At 48.1% G+C, this 17,521-nt stretch overlaps 1 protein-coding gene across 47 annotated transcripts in view; it reads right to left on the bottom strand.

Annotated features, from left to right (window-relative positions):
* Nucleotides 1–17,521, bottom strand: part of ARNTL (aryl hydrocarbon receptor nuclear translocator like) — a 103,518-nt gene that overhangs the window by 59,970 nt on the left and 26,027 nt on the right. For 39 of the 47 annotated variants that reach the window (XR_011440273.1, XR_011440274.1, XR_011440276.1 and 36 more), the window contains exon 2: nucleotides 12,587–12,659. The exons of the other annotated variants lie outside the window; for them this stretch is intronic. The gene's annotated coding sequence lies outside the window, so the exon portion shown is untranslated. The remainder of the gene's footprint in view (nucleotides 1–12,586; nucleotides 12,660–17,521) is intronic. 47 annotated transcript variants of the gene reach the window in all.

The following is a 17,521-nucleotide window of genomic DNA, read 5'->3' as shown; positions in this document are numbered from 1 at the left end:
TCTCGGGCCCCTGCTCTCTGTCACAGATTCCTTAAAGGGCAGAGACAGCACAAAAAATTTAACAGTCTAACCGATCTGCTTACGAGCACCTCAGAGATAAAAGGGAGAGGAGTGGGAAAGTGCGTATTATGTTAGTTATCACTGCTGCGTGCTTCTGGTGGGAAGCTCAGTGAGGACACTCACCACACTGCGTAGTTACAGAACCGGCAGCACAATTCCAGCTCGTCCACCTACTGTGCGCAAGGCCCTGAGCAGGTCGGCAGGGGACAGCGATGAGAAGCCCAGAGTCGAACTGTGGCAACCCCACTTGTGTAATGCTCAGTATATTAACCTTCCCCAGCCTCAGTTTCCTCATCTGTAAAAAAGAATCAAGAGTTGCTGTCCCACAGAGCTGTTCTGGTGATGACATGGGATGACAGAGGCCCCTGGGGTACAGGAGTGACGCAGTAACATCCAATGGCTGGGAGCATGTTCATTGCTGAGAAAGCAAAAGAACTCACTCATACTGTAGAAAAAAGGAAGGGAAAAAAAACAGCTACCCCACAGCTCTCATCAAAACTCAGCAGAGTGAGGCAGAGTCATCCTCTGAGGACTGACTAAAGCATAAAGAAATTCTTTAAGAAATTTTTAGTGGATGAGTGTCTTAACATAGGGTGGGGAGAAGGAGAGGTGGAATGAGAGGAAAAGGGAAAGGGAATTTGAATATATCAGTGTACTGGTTAAGAGTCAAGAGAAGTTAACATTTATACATAAAAAACAATATCACTTTATCGCTAATGGATACAGCTGCCTATTAATTACATATGGCCTTATCGTCTCTGTCAAGCTCCTATTCAACCTTCAATACCCTACTTGCTTGATGACTTCTTGCATCCCACCCCACCTGGATGTTAATTAATCTTTCCTCTATTAATTGATTCTTATGGCCCACATGACACTGTCTCTGCTCACTGGGCTCCACTACAACAGTGAGCTCCCAAGAGCACACGTTGTGCATGATTCATCTTGGGGTTCAGGTGGTGGCCTTCCCCTGGCTCCGCAATCACCAGCCAGCAGCCACTAGTCTGGAGCATCCCCGGAGGAGAGTGTTCTCTCTCACACTGACGAAGTGTCTATTCTGTGCTGAACATCTGAGAGGCACCTTTCAAATCCTAATTCACATATTCCTCAAAATGCCTCTCTGAGAGAATTATTATGCCCATTTTGTAGGAGGGGATACTGAGGCTCAGAGAGGGGCGGTCAACAGCCAAATGTTCACCCCGCTAGTAAAAGCAATGAGGACAGGATTTGAACCCAGGACTATCCAACTCCAGATCCTTGTTTGCATTAAACCAGACCACCCTGCATGGGTCTAAAGAAGCTGAGGGCATCCGGGAAGGGTCAGTGGTCTGGGCATCAAATCCACCTGCAGGCTCCTAACTCAGGTTAGTGCCACGGAGCTTTGGCCGATACAGCTAACCTGTTAGCAAAGCCAGGCGCCAGTCAGAGAGGCAGCGAGGAGGCCTCTGGAGAAGACGGATTCAAAATTCCACCCGCAGTCAGCAGGCGGGGGCTGAGCCCTCCTGAGACCTGTCCCTTCTAAGGAGAGGGAGAAAGCTCCTGGATCGGCTGGGCTCAACCTCGTGTGATCAGTGAAGGCCCCTGGCCAAGAACTCACGGATCCTTCCCAAATGCTCAGGACACATCCGAGAACATGACCGTAAATGCTAGCACTTCTAGGAGAGCGCTGTGGACAAGTGACCACAGGAAGTTTGGGAATGTCACTTCCCTCCGCTTTCTCCACCGCCAGCTGAGTAAAGGAAACTTCCATGCTGTGCTGTAGGCAAAAAGCTCTGCCTCAGCCTCACAGGGGTCTGACTCCCCCACATGTGGAGTCAGGACACCTGTGTCCAAGGCATGGCCCCTTACCAGCTGTGCGACATCAACAAGCCAGAAATTCTTTGAGCCTGAGTGTCCCCAGAAACAAATAGGGACGGGAGGTCGTAGGGATGCTCTGAGAAAAAACACCTGGGAAGAACCTGTCAATGGAAAATGGCGTTCAGATGCAAAGGGTGTCCTGGGAGCCCTCGGGTGTCTCCTCATCACCTGCTGTCTCCCATTCCCCAGGCCTCTTGGGCCTAAGGCCTGCCACTCCCTGGGCAGCCCGTCTAAACAGTGACCCAGCCTCCAGGCTGAGTGCTCCGCAGCCCTGGTCGAGCCGTGGAAAAGGAAGCTGTGACTTGGCTGTGATTCTCCCAAAGGCGACCCTGCACAACGGAAATCCTTACATAAATATTTAATAATTCAACCACTACAATAGCTGGGGAACATTTTTGTCACCTTGCAGGGTAGTAACCATCCAAAATCAAGATATGAAAATCATTTAATTAAATCTATAGACTTACATATATTGAACGTTTAAGCCAAACGTGTCATTTCGATGGCATATTTGCGAGTTTCTAAAGTCTACTTTTCTTATACATGTTTAAGCAAAAACTGGGTTATTGGAGCTATTATTGGATACTCTTGGGAGGAGCGTGAATTGGTACAGCCTTTTTGGAGGGCAATTAGGCAATATTGATTCAAATTTTATATGGCAAACTATTTAAACCGAAAGTCCTACTTCTCAGCATCTATACCATAGAAAATCTCATGCAAAAGTTCATGGGAGAGTGCAACAATTTCCACAGCAGCCATGGTGGCAATGGCAAGGATCAGAAACAACTGGGTGATTTCCAATACTGTAATGATTAAATAAGCTTACAATGCATCCACAGCATGATAGAAATAACAAGGTACATTCATTTGTACGTATAGACTCAAAAAGATAACCATAATAATTGTCAGTTGGCTATAAAAAGGAAAGCTGCACGTTATTCACAACAGTCAAGACATGGAAGCAACCCAAGTGTCCATCAATGGACGAATGGATAAAGAAGACGTGGTGCATATATATGTATACAATGGAATACCACTCAGCCATAAAAAATGATGAAATCTTGCCATTTGCGACAACAAGGATGGACCTTGAGAGGATTACGCTAAGTGAAATAAGTCAGACAGAGAAAGACAAATGCTGTATGATCTCACTCATACGTGGAAGATAAACAAACAAAGAAACACACAGATAGGGAGAACAGATCAGTGGTTACCAAGGTGAAAGGGTAAAGGGGCACATGTGTATGGTGAAGGATGAAAACTAGACTATTGGTGGTGAGCACGATGCAGTCTATACAGAAACTGATAAATAATAATGTACACCTGAAACTGACACAATGTTATAAGGCAACAAGACCTTAATAAAATAATTTTTTTTAAAAAAAGGGAAGCTGCAGAACAGTATGCAGAGAAAGATTCCATTTTTACAAAACAAAAGTAAAAATGTGCATTTTGGGGGTGGGGGGACACAAGCAAATGGAAAAGTCCAGGATTACACCCAACAAAGTCTCAGAAGTGCCAGTCTGGGGAAGATTGGGCGTGGGGTTCACGCAAGACTTTCTTCCTTTATGTTGATGCACTTCAGGGTTGTCTGAATTTGTTACAAAAGTACACTCTTTCATCATGACAGAAACAAAAAACAGATTTTAAAAGCTCATAGAGGGCTGGCCTGGTGGTGCAGTGGTTAAGTTCACGCACTCCACTTCGGTGGCCCAGGGTTCACAGGTTCAAATCCCGAGTGCGGACATATACAGTGCTTACCAAGCCTTGTTGTGGCAGTGTCCCACATACAAACTAGAGGAAGACTGGCACACATGTTAGCTCAGGGCCAATCTTCCTCAAGCAAAAAGAGGAAGATTGGTAACAGATGTCAGCTCAGGGCCAATCTTCCTCAGCAAATACAAAAAGCTCATAGAGAAATCACAATTTTAAGAGTTTCAGTGTTTGCAAGGACTCCCCCACAGTAACCACTGTGGGACACAGCACCGCCTCTCCCAGCTCTGCCTGCGGCCACCAGACCTGTGTGCTCACTGGCTGGAAGGGGTTGTGGGCTGCCTAAGGAGAGATGACAGATGGGGATGGTCTCCAGGACTGAGAATCTCAAACTCATCACCTGTTTCAAGAAGGACTCTGCCAACTTACAACTATTTCAACAAGATGGCTAATAAAAAGATTAAGCGTCATTAACTGTTCAAATTTACAACATCATAAATTACTGAATTAAAACAGTCCACATGTTTTCAACCTCGCTTAAACAGGGGCAATCAAAATTTATATCCTGCAGTATCCAACATTTTCTGTTGACTTATAAGTCTCTTGCTGAAGACAAAAGCGGTTAACGAGGAAATCCCCCAGGGAGGAGAGAAGGTGACTCTATTAATCCCACAGAGCCTGAAAAAACACTAGAGCCACTTGGATTATCACAAAAATGACAACTTAGCGATGAAATAATCTTCCTATCTATGAGCAAAGTTGCTAATGAAAATAATTGTAAATTGACGCACAGTGCCTAAGAGGTGCGGGTTAGGGTTAGCAGAGACTACAAACTCAATTACCCACAGGCCGTGCAAAGGCGAGCAGCTGGGCAGGGCCCAGCCAACTGGAGAAGCAGACCCTGGAAGGGGGACCCCACTCTGCAGCATCACCACGAGGGGAGGGGATAAAGACCCACCGCAGCCAGATCTTCCGTTTTTCATGAAGAGCTAGAAATCCCGACTTCTGGTCAGTATCTACCAATTTTTAAATGTTAGCCACTGATTAAAAAGTTTTAAAACACTGGGAGCACTGACAAAATACAGCTGTTGGCCAGATGCAGCCAGTGAGTAAAGAGCTCTCAACCTCTGCCTGAAAGTACCTACATTTTTCCAAACCGGTAAATTTTGTTCAATTTTTATTTTTGGAAGGATAGGAGAAAGTCAGGAAATGGTATGGAACGGAGATAAACACAAGAGAGTCAAGCAGCTGATATTAAGAAAATATTTCTAACCTACGTGAGAAAACAATGGTAGTTATCTATAATCAAATTCTGAACAAACTGTTTAAATTTATTCAGCTATGCTAGGCATAAAACTCTAAGAGTGAGAATTTCTTGGGTCCAGAGCAAATTCCCACAATTCACTGTCAACGAACCTACGAGAACTTACTATACTACTGTGTATTAAATGTTTCTTGTAAAAGATTTAAAATAATAACAGCTCCAGAAAGGGTCCTCTGTGCCAAGTGCTATGCCAGCCTTTGGCACCCGGGTCACCAGTGTGGGTCACGCAGCCTCTGGGCGAGATTCCAATTAAGGCCTGTCTAACAAATCTGCCTCCAAAACAAGAAACAAAAACAAGAACTTAGATTCAACATCATCAAATTGTGCTCATTTTTTCTAAAGCCAAAACAGTAACTGACATTTTTGTGCTAATAATCATGCCTGCACATCAGCTGCAATTCACCAAGGGCTTTTCTCATACAGTGTCTCATGACAGCTCGCAGCCTTTCACTGCGCAGTTTAGACTTTGTATCTTGTCCAAAGTCTTCTGACAGCTATGATGAACAACACTGCTTTTTAGAAACAGCAACAATGCAAACAGACATTGGGCGTTTTCTGCATCCAGGTACAGCGCTTGGCATGTTTCATCTCCCCCTTAAAGAACCTCATTCAAGGTGACTACTGTTACCACCATCCCATTCTACAGGCAAGGAAACTGAGGCTTAGGGAGCTCGGGTGGCTTGTCTCCAGTCGGACCTCGAGCAGGCGCAAAGCTGACATTCTGCAGCGGCTCTGCCTCCACACCTGAGACCAGCGTGTCAGTGTCCCGTGAAGGCGGCGTTGTCCTGGAGGCCATCTGCATTTTAAGCCAACCTCAGCCTGCTGCCAGCGCACAGACCTAAGGCGTGGCCACCGTCCTCCTGCTGCTCCTCCCCCGTGCCCACTTTCCCCACTTGGGCAGAAGCCATTTTTTTATTTTTACTTTTCCCCACTCAAGACCAGGATGAGTCACTCGGAGCTTAGCCAGCCTGGCCCTAGAGGGCCCTGGAGGCCCAGTGAGGGGCCCCTGGGGGACCCGGCTTCCCTGCCATCGGCCACAGCAGAGCGGCCCGGCCCCCTGCCCAGCTTGCAGGAGTCTAGACAGGCTTTCACACCACTGCTCTCTGAACGGGGTCTAGGAAGAGGGTCCTCTGAGTCACAACAACTCTGTGAAATGGTGGCCAAGGTATCGAAGTAGGAGATGGGGGGAAGGGGCGGCGCCCTCGGCTTGAGAGAAGAGGAAACATCGACTTAGCCAAGAGCTGTGAAATATCCATTACTCAAAGCCCTACATTAGACCCCTGAGAGAGGGAGACATGGACTCTAATGTGCACAAGGATAAATTATGCAAGTAAAAACATCAAGCAAGAAACACACACAACCCCCATACACACTCTCCAGCACAGGCACAAGCACAAAAACTGCATCATAGAGCGGCTGATCTTAAGGTAATAACTCTGTCCTCCCTTACACCCGTCTGTAGACCCCCCTGGCCCTGACTACATAAGGTACCGCCTTGCCCGAGACCACACCAGGGCTGTTCCCGGGGGCTCGGAAGGACCAGGAGGGTGGGCACACGGGTGGTGATGACCCGTGGAGGTTAGAGCCGTCCTGAGAGTGTGTGCAGGTCCAGAGGTGCCGAGGAAGGGCGCTGGCCCTGTCCTGGGAGGAAAGAGGGGTCCACTTCCTTACAGGAGGGTGAGGAGGGGTTCGCAAGGTGGAAAAAGGACAAAGGGAGCGGCAGAGGCATAGACACTGCCTCAGCACAGCCGGCTCTGACATGGAAACAGAGCTGAGGGTGCAGGCTAAAACGTGGGGGGCCCCAGGGGATTTCCATTTACGTTCGCAGCCCAGACTCCTGTAATGTACGGGGCAAGGAGAAAAGCAGGCTAGTGGCTGCCTGGGCAGTCCAGCAGGCTGTCAGTCAACTCTGTGTCAAGGATCAGAGGCCAGGCTCCTGCCATTGTGGGGCTGACAGGGCTGCCCAGCAGGGAGAACACACATGCATTAATCTACGACCACACAAATAAATGTAAAACGGCCTCTGATGAGGGCTGAGAATGAGCGGGAGGGTGGACTGCTGGGACGTGTGGCAGGGGGGCCCGTGGACGACGGAAGAATGGGTGGGCACAAACCCAGTCAGGCACCTGGGGGCAAGCCCCTGCTCGCATGTCCTCAGTGGATCTGGGCCTCGGTTTCCTCAAACAGTATCTCTGGGATAATAATGATAACACTTACTCCAGCCAACACCCACTGAGGCCCCAAACCTACGTGGTTACCCAGCAAGCAGGTTGACAGTGCCTGCCACACAGCGTGTAATCAACAAGCAGTAGGTAATAATAATGGTAAAGGGGATGGTAAGACCCCGGCTTCTTATCAGGGAGGTCAGAGAAGGCCTCCCAAGAAGAGGCAGAGGAGCTGAGATCTGAAGGGTGAAGAGACACGAACCAGGCAATCCAGAAAGAAAATGCATTCCGTGCCGAGGGAAGGGCTTACGGAAAGTCCCTGAAAGGGAAGCAGCATCATAAGTATTTCCAGGCAAGGAACGCAGTCCCGGGTGCCCGCTGGAGCACCCTGGTCCACAGGTCACCTCTGTGCTGAGAATGGCTTCTTCTTCTAGGAGGCCTGCCCAGATTACTGTGAGCCCTCAAATAAAAGCTGCATTGTCAACACAATTTCCCAGTTCTGTGGCAGAACTGGGAAGTGAAGAAGATGCAACAAGCCTTGAGCCAAAGGTCCCAAACGAAAACATGAGAATGTATTGGCTACCACCTTGGTGCACCACGCCAGCTCCCACGGGGAATACGGACATCAACCTGGCACTGACCTGGGGTCAGAACCTTGTTCAATTTGCGACTTGTCAGTATTCACTGAGGACTTGACAAGGTTCCAAATGAAGATAAAGATGCTCTTGGGAACTTCCATAAAGAACCACTAGCTATCCTCCCCCCACCAGCCAGAAAAGCATCCTCAACTGGACTATGGGGGGTGAGGGGGAAGCTGTCAGCTATTAGCAAGAATTATTATTTTGGCTAATTTAGAAAATTTGGGATTCATCCAGGATGAAGCTGGGTGGACCTCCCTCCTGGGCATTCCTTGATGGATTACTTTTCTTTTTGAATTGCTATTACTATCCCATCAACAACAGCAGTTTTAAAAAAAAAGTCAGAGGCTAAGAATATAGAGAAGTCATATTTCCGAGGCCTCAGTATGCTGGAAGACACAAGAGACAGCCACAAACCCAAGCCCAGAACAACCTAGAAGAGGGGTGGCCCCACCAAACTCAATGGCCAATGAACCAATTTCAAATGCATTTGATCATATTATAAATCTGTTGTCTGGCTGCAGAAACAGACTTTGCTATTCTCACTCTTTCAACAAACAATTCCTGAGCCAGGTGCATTGTGCTGGCACTGAGAACCCAGAGACTGTGTGTGTGTGTGTGTGTGTGTGTGTGTGTGTGTGTGTACTGTCCCCAACCTGAAGGAGCTCAGTTTACTGAGCACAACAGATAGTAAATGAACAGTTATGCTGACAAGTGCTTGGGGAGAGAGAGAAATGAGGGTGCTCTGGGAGCCAGGAGGAAGGTCATCTGCAGGTCACAGAAAGGGACAGGGTGGGGAAGGAAGGTGTCCAGGAGGGCGGAATCTGGAGCTGAGTTCCCGAAATGGGGAGGAGGGGTGGGTCATTCCCAGGAGAGGGCCCAGCACTGACAAAGCCGCCAAGAGGTGAAGGCCATTGGGAGGCTGGGCTGCGGGTAGAAGGTGGGTTAGGGAAGAGGTTAACGAGGAAGGTGGCCCAAGGCCAGATTATGAAAAGACCGCAGGCGGCTGAAGGGGCTGAGGTTTTATTCTAGAAGCAATGAGGAGCCCTCGGGGGCTTTTAAGCAGAAGACAGCCCGTGATGAGATGTGTGAGTTAGAAACATCATGCTCATAGGAGTGTCGGGGTGGAATGAGGGAGGACCAAGACGGACAGCGGAAGACCAAGGAAGAGGCTGTTAAAAAAATCCAAATGATGAGTCCTAAACACAGGAGAGGGGCAGGAGAAGAAGGGAGTAAGCTGACAAATTGGAAGATGGGCTCTTCAGGGCTGGTAACCGATGGGACGGACTCCTGCAGTAGACATAACTGAGGGGTGGGGTCCCACTCGAGGCAAGCAACACAGGCAGACAGACATGGCACCAGGGCAGGGATGGTTTCAGGTGCTCGAGGGGCAGCGGGCTGGGAGGAGGTTCCAGGCTGGATGCGTGGATCTGGGGGACTTCAGGCTCCGGGAGAGCAGGGGATGAGCTCACGCAGCCAGAATACTTGGGCTGACGCAAAGGCACCAAGTAAAAGCTTACTAAGCTAAAGACATAGAAGAGAGAACCACAAAGCAGGCAGCGATCCGGGAGGCTGGAGGGCAACCAGGAGACGCAGGCCAGACAGCAGGGTAAGCACAGACCCAGGAGAGGAAGGGAGCGCTCAGCACCGCCAGAGACAGGAGGCCCAAGACGGAGCAGCAGTGAGCTGGGTGTTAGCAACCACGGCCAAGCAAAAGAATTAAAACCAAGTGTTGACGGCTCAGCTGACATGTCTGTAGCCACCTCAAAGAACATTATTATGACTTTTTTCCTCCCGACAGCGTCACTGTCCTGCTTCATTGCTGGGTGAGGCCTTCCGATGACCCTAACTAAACTGTCCGCCCCAATTGCCCTCTACCTCCTTCTCTCCTGCTATTGAACTGGAGAGCATTCTCAGGCCTGCCTGACCTTACGTGACACATCTACTCTGTCTCCCCTCCGTCCTAGAATGTCTGCCTCCTGAGGACAGAGAACTCGCCCTGTCTCACCTCTGTGACCGCAGTGCTTGGCACACGGAGAGTCAACACCTTGTCCCAAGTTGTCTGGCGTATCAGAAGCAACACATCTTCAGTGAGCACATGCTACCTGCCCAACCCCGCACTAACGCTGGGGGTGTGGGCGTGAACAAGACAACGCAGGACCTGCCCTCAGAGCTTGGAGTTGGAAGTGACAGAGAGAAATACCGAGGATTTAAACAAAAAGTAGATTATAACTCGCATAGAGCTAGGCCTGGAATCGGACAGTCACGCCTTCTAGTGATATTTCCTTTCCAAGCCCGAGGCTGCCACCTTCTCCAACCATAGGAAAATTTTAGCTGGGCAAACAGTTAAAGCGTGTGAAGTTTGGTTCGTCTCTTCCAAAGATCCCACACTTCTTCCACCCTTTTCACAGACTCCTCAGAAATGGAAATACCCACTACGGGCTCTGAATGTTTAACCTGTAGAGCTCAATCTGTCTCTGGTCCTTCTACATAAGCAGGAGGAGAAAGTGCAGACTCCGGTGGGAGAGAACGGGGGCAGCATAAACCGGGGGTCAGACAGACCCGGGTTCAAATCCCTGCAGCCTTGGGCAGGTTACTCAACTTCTTTATGATCTGATTTCCTTCTTGCTGAAATGGGAATAGTAACTCCCATGTTATAGGTGGTTGCAAGGATGAAATAAAATGAGACCTACAGAGCACTCAGCACTGTGGCCAGTACACAGTGGGTGTTCGATAAATGGTGGCTCTAAACCATGACACTTGTTGCTTTTACTACCAGATCTCTAACTGCCGTCTTCACACAAACCGAGCCAAAAACTACTTAGCATTCAAACCAAAGAATGTACATTTGAAATACTCCGAACATCAATTGATATCTAGTTGAATGACTTGAGGAATTATCTCAAATTCCCAGGCTTGGGCAGGCTCTGCAATAAGAAGTTTCATTTCAATTTCTTGGTCTACCCCATTTCCTCCTCCAAGTTAGGCAAATGCAACTATTTCCACAACAGGTCACATCTTGTGTCATGGCAAGAGTCCAAGCATGGGCTGGATTCTGTGGTGCAAGTTGTGGCAGAGCTGCGAACACCACACCTGAAAGGGAGCCTACGAACACAATGGAAGCCCAGTGTACACACAAACTCCCAAACACAGCTCGGCTCCAGAGAAGGAAATGAGAACCGGTCACAACATGCTTTCCCTGCCTCAAAGCTAAAGAAAAGGTTATTTTGACATGCAAATACCGAAATCTTATGTGTCTCTCTTCTTTTACCACCCAAACTCTCCATGAGTGGTCTATTTTACTAATGTCTCTGATTCTTTATCCCTCGTTTATGTCGGACCCTGTGCAACCTGGCTTCCTCCCTCCTTTCCTTCTCTTGGTATCATCAGACTCCTCAAGGCCACCTATAACCACCTTGTCACAAATTCGGCAGTCTTCCTTCCAGTCCCTTCTCCCTCGTCTCTGTTGCCCCATCCTCTGCCCTTCCTGGGACTCTCCTCCTCGGCCTCTGGTTCTCTTCTGTCTTCTTCTTCCCAACCCAGAGTTATGCTCATTCCCCAAGGTTCAGCCCTCTGCTCATCACGGGGAAAATTTATTTAATCCTATGGCTTCTGTTCTCCATCTCCAGACCCACCCCCTCAGTCCAGGCTTCAGCCCTGCATTTCCAATTATCCACTGGACATTTCCCGTGGATGAACAACTGTCATCTTGAATTCAATGTATCTAAAACCAGATGCATCAATTACCCTTCTCCGTCCCCAATACCCGTATTTCTGTCAATGGTACCATTGTGAATTACCAAGTTTAAATTTTCATCTTCTTTGGCTCTTGTCTTTAAAGTCTAAGAAGACTGAAAATCCTACGGTTCTCCCTTTGCAATATCTCTTCTCCTGGTCCTTTGCTCCAATTTTAACCACTGTGAACCATATGACCTCATGCCTGGGTTGCTGCTGCTGCCTTTGAACAGGCCCAGGCCTCTTGTCCAGCTGTTAAACAAATGTTCCTCACATGTCACTTCTGCCATTTCACTTCTTTGCCCAAAATAACGAATGTTCCTAACATGTCACTGCTGCCATTTCACTTCTTTGCCCAAAATAACTTCAATGGCTTTCCACTGCCTTCAGGACAAAGTCCAAGTGCCTTAGTCCAGCATGCAGGGTCTAGAAAGGGAGTGGGCAAACTAAAGCCCACAGGCCAAATCCAGCCCACCACCTGCTTCGTAAATAAACCTTTATTGGAACGCAGCCATACCCATATTTCCATATTATCTATGGCTGCTTTCATGCTACAGTGGCAGAGTTGAGCAACTATGACAGAGACCACATGGCCCATGAAACTGAAAGTATTTACCTTCTGATCCTTTACAGAAAAGGGTCGCTGGGCCTGCCCTAGAATAATTAGATGCCAGCAGATACTGCCAGACTTCTCGCCCATGACTCCTCTGGATGAAGTTCTTGCTCCTGTGGGTCTGTGCTGAGCCCATTTTCTTTACATCTTACACCTACCTTCTCAAGCCGAAAAACTCATTTCACTTGTCCCTGGACTTTTCCTTTAAAACAGCCCAAGTTCCACCTCTCCACGACGCCAGCTGCGTCCATCCCATGTACCCTGCAAAGTCCTCCTCTGGCCTCCTTCCCTGCATCTACCATAGAAATCTGCAGGGAGACTCCCTTCTCCGGTGGATCCATTCCACCTGCACTGCAGCCTTCTCAAGGGTCCAGGCTCGGGAACCTCCACAGAGCAGCGCCAATGACAACTACCTTGACCTGCCTTCCAAATACCGATCTTCCATAGCATAATTTGGTAAGAAGGCATCAAACAAACTTACCAGTGAAGGCCTAGGATTCCACATTTGAAAAGCCAAGGTTGGGTCCAAAAGCATGCACTCTAGCCAACACCACCTAAAAGCCAATGAAATAGGAGTTTAGCTTTAAAAGAGATACTTTTACATTTTCTTTCAATGTATAACTCCCAATAAGTTTTGATTTACAGTCCTCCCAGGATGTCCATCTCTGCTTCTCCGCCTAGTGAATCCTGCTCGGCCTTCAAATCCACTGGGTGGTCTTTCCCTGGACGCCTTACCAGAGTCCCCGGCAGGCCAGACAACCCCTCCTCTCAGCTCCCACAGAAGTCTCGTGAGGCCTTCATAGTAACACATGGCACAAGGGAGCATTTCTTATTTAGGAATGGGGGTCCCTAGGCTTATCATGAGAAGAGATCTGGTAAATCACCTCTCTCCTTACCCCCACTGCCAGAACACTATGGGCATTTATATAGTCCTCAATAAATATTTGTAAAATGGATGGAAAAATAACCTACTCAATTTATTAACACATGCCTGGGTATCTAAAATTCTGCCAGGCCACAGTTTCCACCACAGAAATGCAGATCTCAATCCCACTGCTTTTAATAGGCAACCATGTAACAGGAAGGATTAAGGAGATTAATTTTCTAAATGCACACCTTTGGAATGACACTCCCATGGGCAGAAACCTTCAGAGGCTCCCAGTATGTAAGAAGGCAAGTCCGACTCCGTAGCCAGGGTGCCAGGCCCGCGCCAACTGGCCCGGGCTGACTCTGCAGCCCCAGCTTACGAGGTCTCCCCCAGTGGACCCTCCAATCCAGACAAAAAGGACTGAGGGCCAGTCCCTTCCCTCTCAGCACTCCCGCTAGCTGGATGTCTTCCTCCCCTTCTCTCCACATTATCTCCTTCTACTGAAATGTCATCCATTTCAAACATTATATTCCAGATCAAGCTCATGGGGGGGCCCAATAAGTCTTTTCCTCTCCAATTTTTTTTATTGTGGTAAAATACACAACGAAATTTACAAGCTTAGCCAGTGTGAAGTGTATAGCTCAGTGGTATTAAGTACATTCATAATGTTGTACAACCATCACCATCCATCTCCAGAACTCTCTTCATCCGCAAAACTGAAAGTTCATACCCCTTAAACAATAACTTAGCCTTCTCCCTTCCTCCCAGTTCCTGGCAACCAAAAAGGTTTTGTGGAATGAATGAATGAATGAATCTGACCCCAACTCTCCCTACAAAAGCCAGAAATACTGCCCTCTTCTGCTGGACTCCCATGGTACTAGCTTCACATCTTTCTTACAATTATTTCCATCAATCTTTTTTTTTTAAAGATTTTATTTTTTCCTTTTTCTCCCCAAAGCCCCCCGGTACATAGTTGTGTATTCTTCATTGTGGGTTCCTCTAGTTGTGGCATGTGGGACGCCGCCCCAGCGTGGTCTGACGAGCACTGCCATGTCCGCGCCCAGGATTCGAACCGACGAAACACTGGGCCGCCTGCAGCGGAGCGCGTGAACCCAACCACTCGGCCACGGGGCCAGCCCCCCATCAATCTTAAGTGACCCTTTTTTGCACAACTGTATTCTCCTTCATGGCTGGACCTATGACTTATTTGAAAGGTTAAACATGGGTCCAAAAGCATTCATCTGGCCTCTCCTCCCTGTTGCTAGATCCAGTGGGCAACCCTTTGTCCTCATCTTACAGATTTTGCTCCCAGTTCATCAATCCCTCTTGTTCAACAGCTCCCTCACTTGGCTTCCAGTATAGCATCCTTGGTTTTCCACCCACCTCACTGTCTGTTCTTTCCCTTTGGTGTTCTTCCTCGTCTCCCCACCTCCTAGTGTCAGAGTGCCCCCAGGCTCAGTCCTTGTCCTCATCTCTCCTCTGTATACTTCCAAGCGCCCCTCCGTGATCTCACCTAGTCTCAGGGATTCAAATGTCACCTACGTGCTGATCCTGCCCAGATTTCTCTCCAAGCCTGGACTCTCCTCTGAACTACTGGCTAGTATATATCCAGCTGCCTGTTTCAAGTCAGGTGTAAGTAGACAGGAGGTCTGTGTAAGACATGTTTGAAGTCTCAATCTTAACATGTCTAACCTTCTGACCCCTGACCTTCTCCCAGACTGCTCCTCCCAGAATCTCACCTGTCTCAGTTTAAGCCAACAGTCTTCCAGTTGCCCAGGCCAAAAGGTTTGGAGGCATTCTTGTCTCCTCTCTTTCTCTCTTACTCCACACCCAATCCTCACCAAAACTGGTTTTTACCCTCAAAGTACACTCAGAATATGACCCCTTCTCACCCCCTCCACCATTACCATCCTAGATTATTGCAAGAGCCTCCCAACTCATGTCCCTGGTTCCTTGCTTCTACACTGGGTGTCACTGCCACCTCCACCCCACTTCCATTCTCAACACAGGAGGGAATCTGTTACAATGTAAATCGGACTATGTCATTTCTTCGCTTAAAATCTTTAAAAGGCTTCCTAGCAAGGACAACGACAAAGGGATGAATGTTTCTAAAGTAGACCTGCAGGCTGGTGGGGGAGGAAGGGTCCTCAGGCCAGTGTCCTCCCATCTAACTATTTCCCAACTGGCAGTCTTGATTGTATCTCCTATTATCTGATTTCTTAAAGAAAGGAAAGTTTTCAAAGGGAGAAAAATACAATCAATGAGCTCCCTTTTCCAGTTAGAGCGCCATAAGAAGCCAACAAAACTCACACTTCTCAAGAAGCAATAAGATACGTCAAGTCTGCTACCACTTAATAACTAGTTTCCAAAGATAGCGCTAGCCTTCCAGAGAACTGTTATTACCCCTTCGGTGGTGGTGGTGAATCCTCCTGAAGCCCCTCTTTTCCCTGTACCCCCCAACTGGTCACCAAGACCTGTCCACCTAATTGTTTCTGGGCTCCACCCCTCTCCTTCACCTCACTGATGCTGTGGCAGGAGGTGATATTCAAATGAAATAACGGTGGACTTGAATTAGCTCAGGTCTCATCAGTTCTTCTCAGAGCTACAGCAGCAGCCTCCTAACCATTCTCCCCACTTCTAGTCATTTACTTATTTCCAACCACAACCTCATACAGTGTCTGCAATGATTTTAAGAAAACCTAAATTTGATCAAGTCTTCTGCTTAAAACTCTCCAAAGAGTTCCGACATTGCCATACTATAAATTCTTCAAAACATAGTACAGTAGCCATAGTAAATATTCTCTGTCATCTTCCCTGGATGCCTTTCTCCTGCATCTTCTTGCAAAGATCCTGCCTGCCCCACCGGGGTGGGCAAATGATGCAGCCCACATCAGCATACTCACTTCCTGCAACAGTGATAGGTCCAAAAGGATAAGCACATCACCCAAGCCAGGCCAATCGGAGCCCTTCTCTAGAATTGATATATGGATGCAGAGAAAGGAGTTCTCCCTTCACTGGAATTGCTAAACTGGAGCTGTCAGCAGTGGGGTCCCCCACACGGAGGGCAGACTGTCTGCAGTGGAAAAGATTGATGCCAACACACCAAGAACAGAAGGCAAGAAGCCAGACAGACCACGGGCAGCATCAACTCCCATTCTGGAACCTCTTCCTTTTGGGAACTCCTACAGCATCCTTCCCAGTTATGGAACTAGCAACTACCCACGGACTCCTCAGCTAGCTGGCAGCCCACAGGCCCACCTGTATCTGCGCCTTTTCCCTCATCGCTTCCTCTGCCAAGAATGCACGCTCCTTGGGTTTTTACACAGCAGCCAGGCCTCCTCCGTGAAGCCTTCCCTGGAGGGAAGCACAGTTAGTCCAATCTTCCAGATGTGTTCTAGAATACACCCCCTCTGCTGCACTTACACTCCCCAGCTGCCTCCCCAATCTCAGCGAGCTGCCCAAGAAACCTCAGACTCAACCTCGTCTCCTCACACTTCCTCACTGCCCACGTGCACTTTCCCCTTCTTCCTTTCTGCCCCACGCCTGCTGTCACAATCCAGAACCTCATTATCTCCCACCTGGACCCAGGCTACAGCCACGCCCTCCACCCAGCGATTCCTCCACACTGCTGGGAGCCAAACCTCCGGGAGCCCTCCTATCACCAACAAAGTCAAACCCTTGGGATGGAGCCCTTCACAGACTGGCCCCAGCCTCTATTCTCTAATCTCTCCCAACGCTTCCACTTCCAGAAAAATGGAGTAGACACACTTTTCCCCTGTTCCAGCTGCTATGTACAACTAAAAGCCCTGGACGTTATACATAAAACAAACGTAAGAAGCCTCTGAAAGGCAGAGTGAAGAAGGCAGACCAGTTAGGGACCCCAGGACCCGAGGAAGGAACTGTGGTGAGCTCCTGGCATTTTCCTTTTGCCTCACATATCCCAGACGTGGATCTGAAGAAGCTGACAACCTGGAAATGCCAACAGGTGCAGCCAAAAAAGGCCCCAACAGAAGTTTGCTCCCTTGAGCAAGACACAAAACTTTTAGAAAATAACCCCTCTATTTCAGCCAAATGCCACAGAAAACCCCATGGTCTCACCCACACCCATACCAGCAAAGTGCAAATGACATCCGCAAAAGACCCAACAGCTGACAGTAACCTTAATGGTGACGAAGGCTTCCCCCTAAGACTAAGAACAGGCAACGACGTCCACTCTCACCACTGCCATTCCGCATGGCACTGGAAGTCCCAGCCAGCACGAGAGAAAACAAAAGGAAATTAAAAACATACAGATGGGAAAGGAAGAAATGAAAGAATCTCTATTCGCAGAATAGACATGATTGTCTACGTAGAAAATCCTGAGGAATATACAAAAAACATTCCTAGGACTAATTAGTGAGTTTAGCAAGGATGTAGAATATGGGATAAAAACAAAAAAACAATTGTATTTCTATATACTAGCAATGAACATGTAGATACTGAAATTAAAAATACAATACTATTCATAACTATTTAAAGAAAAAAATAAATACTTAGGTGTAAATATAA

This window comes from Equus caballus, chromosome 7, assembly GCF_041296265.1.
Source record: "Equus caballus isolate H_3958 breed thoroughbred chromosome 7, TB-T2T, whole genome shotgun sequence".
Classification (NCBI taxonomy): Eukaryota; Metazoa; Chordata; class Mammalia; order Perissodactyla; family Equidae; genus Equus; species Equus caballus.
Note: the sequence above shows the minus strand (reverse complement) of the source record. Positions and strands in the feature narration are given on the sequence as shown.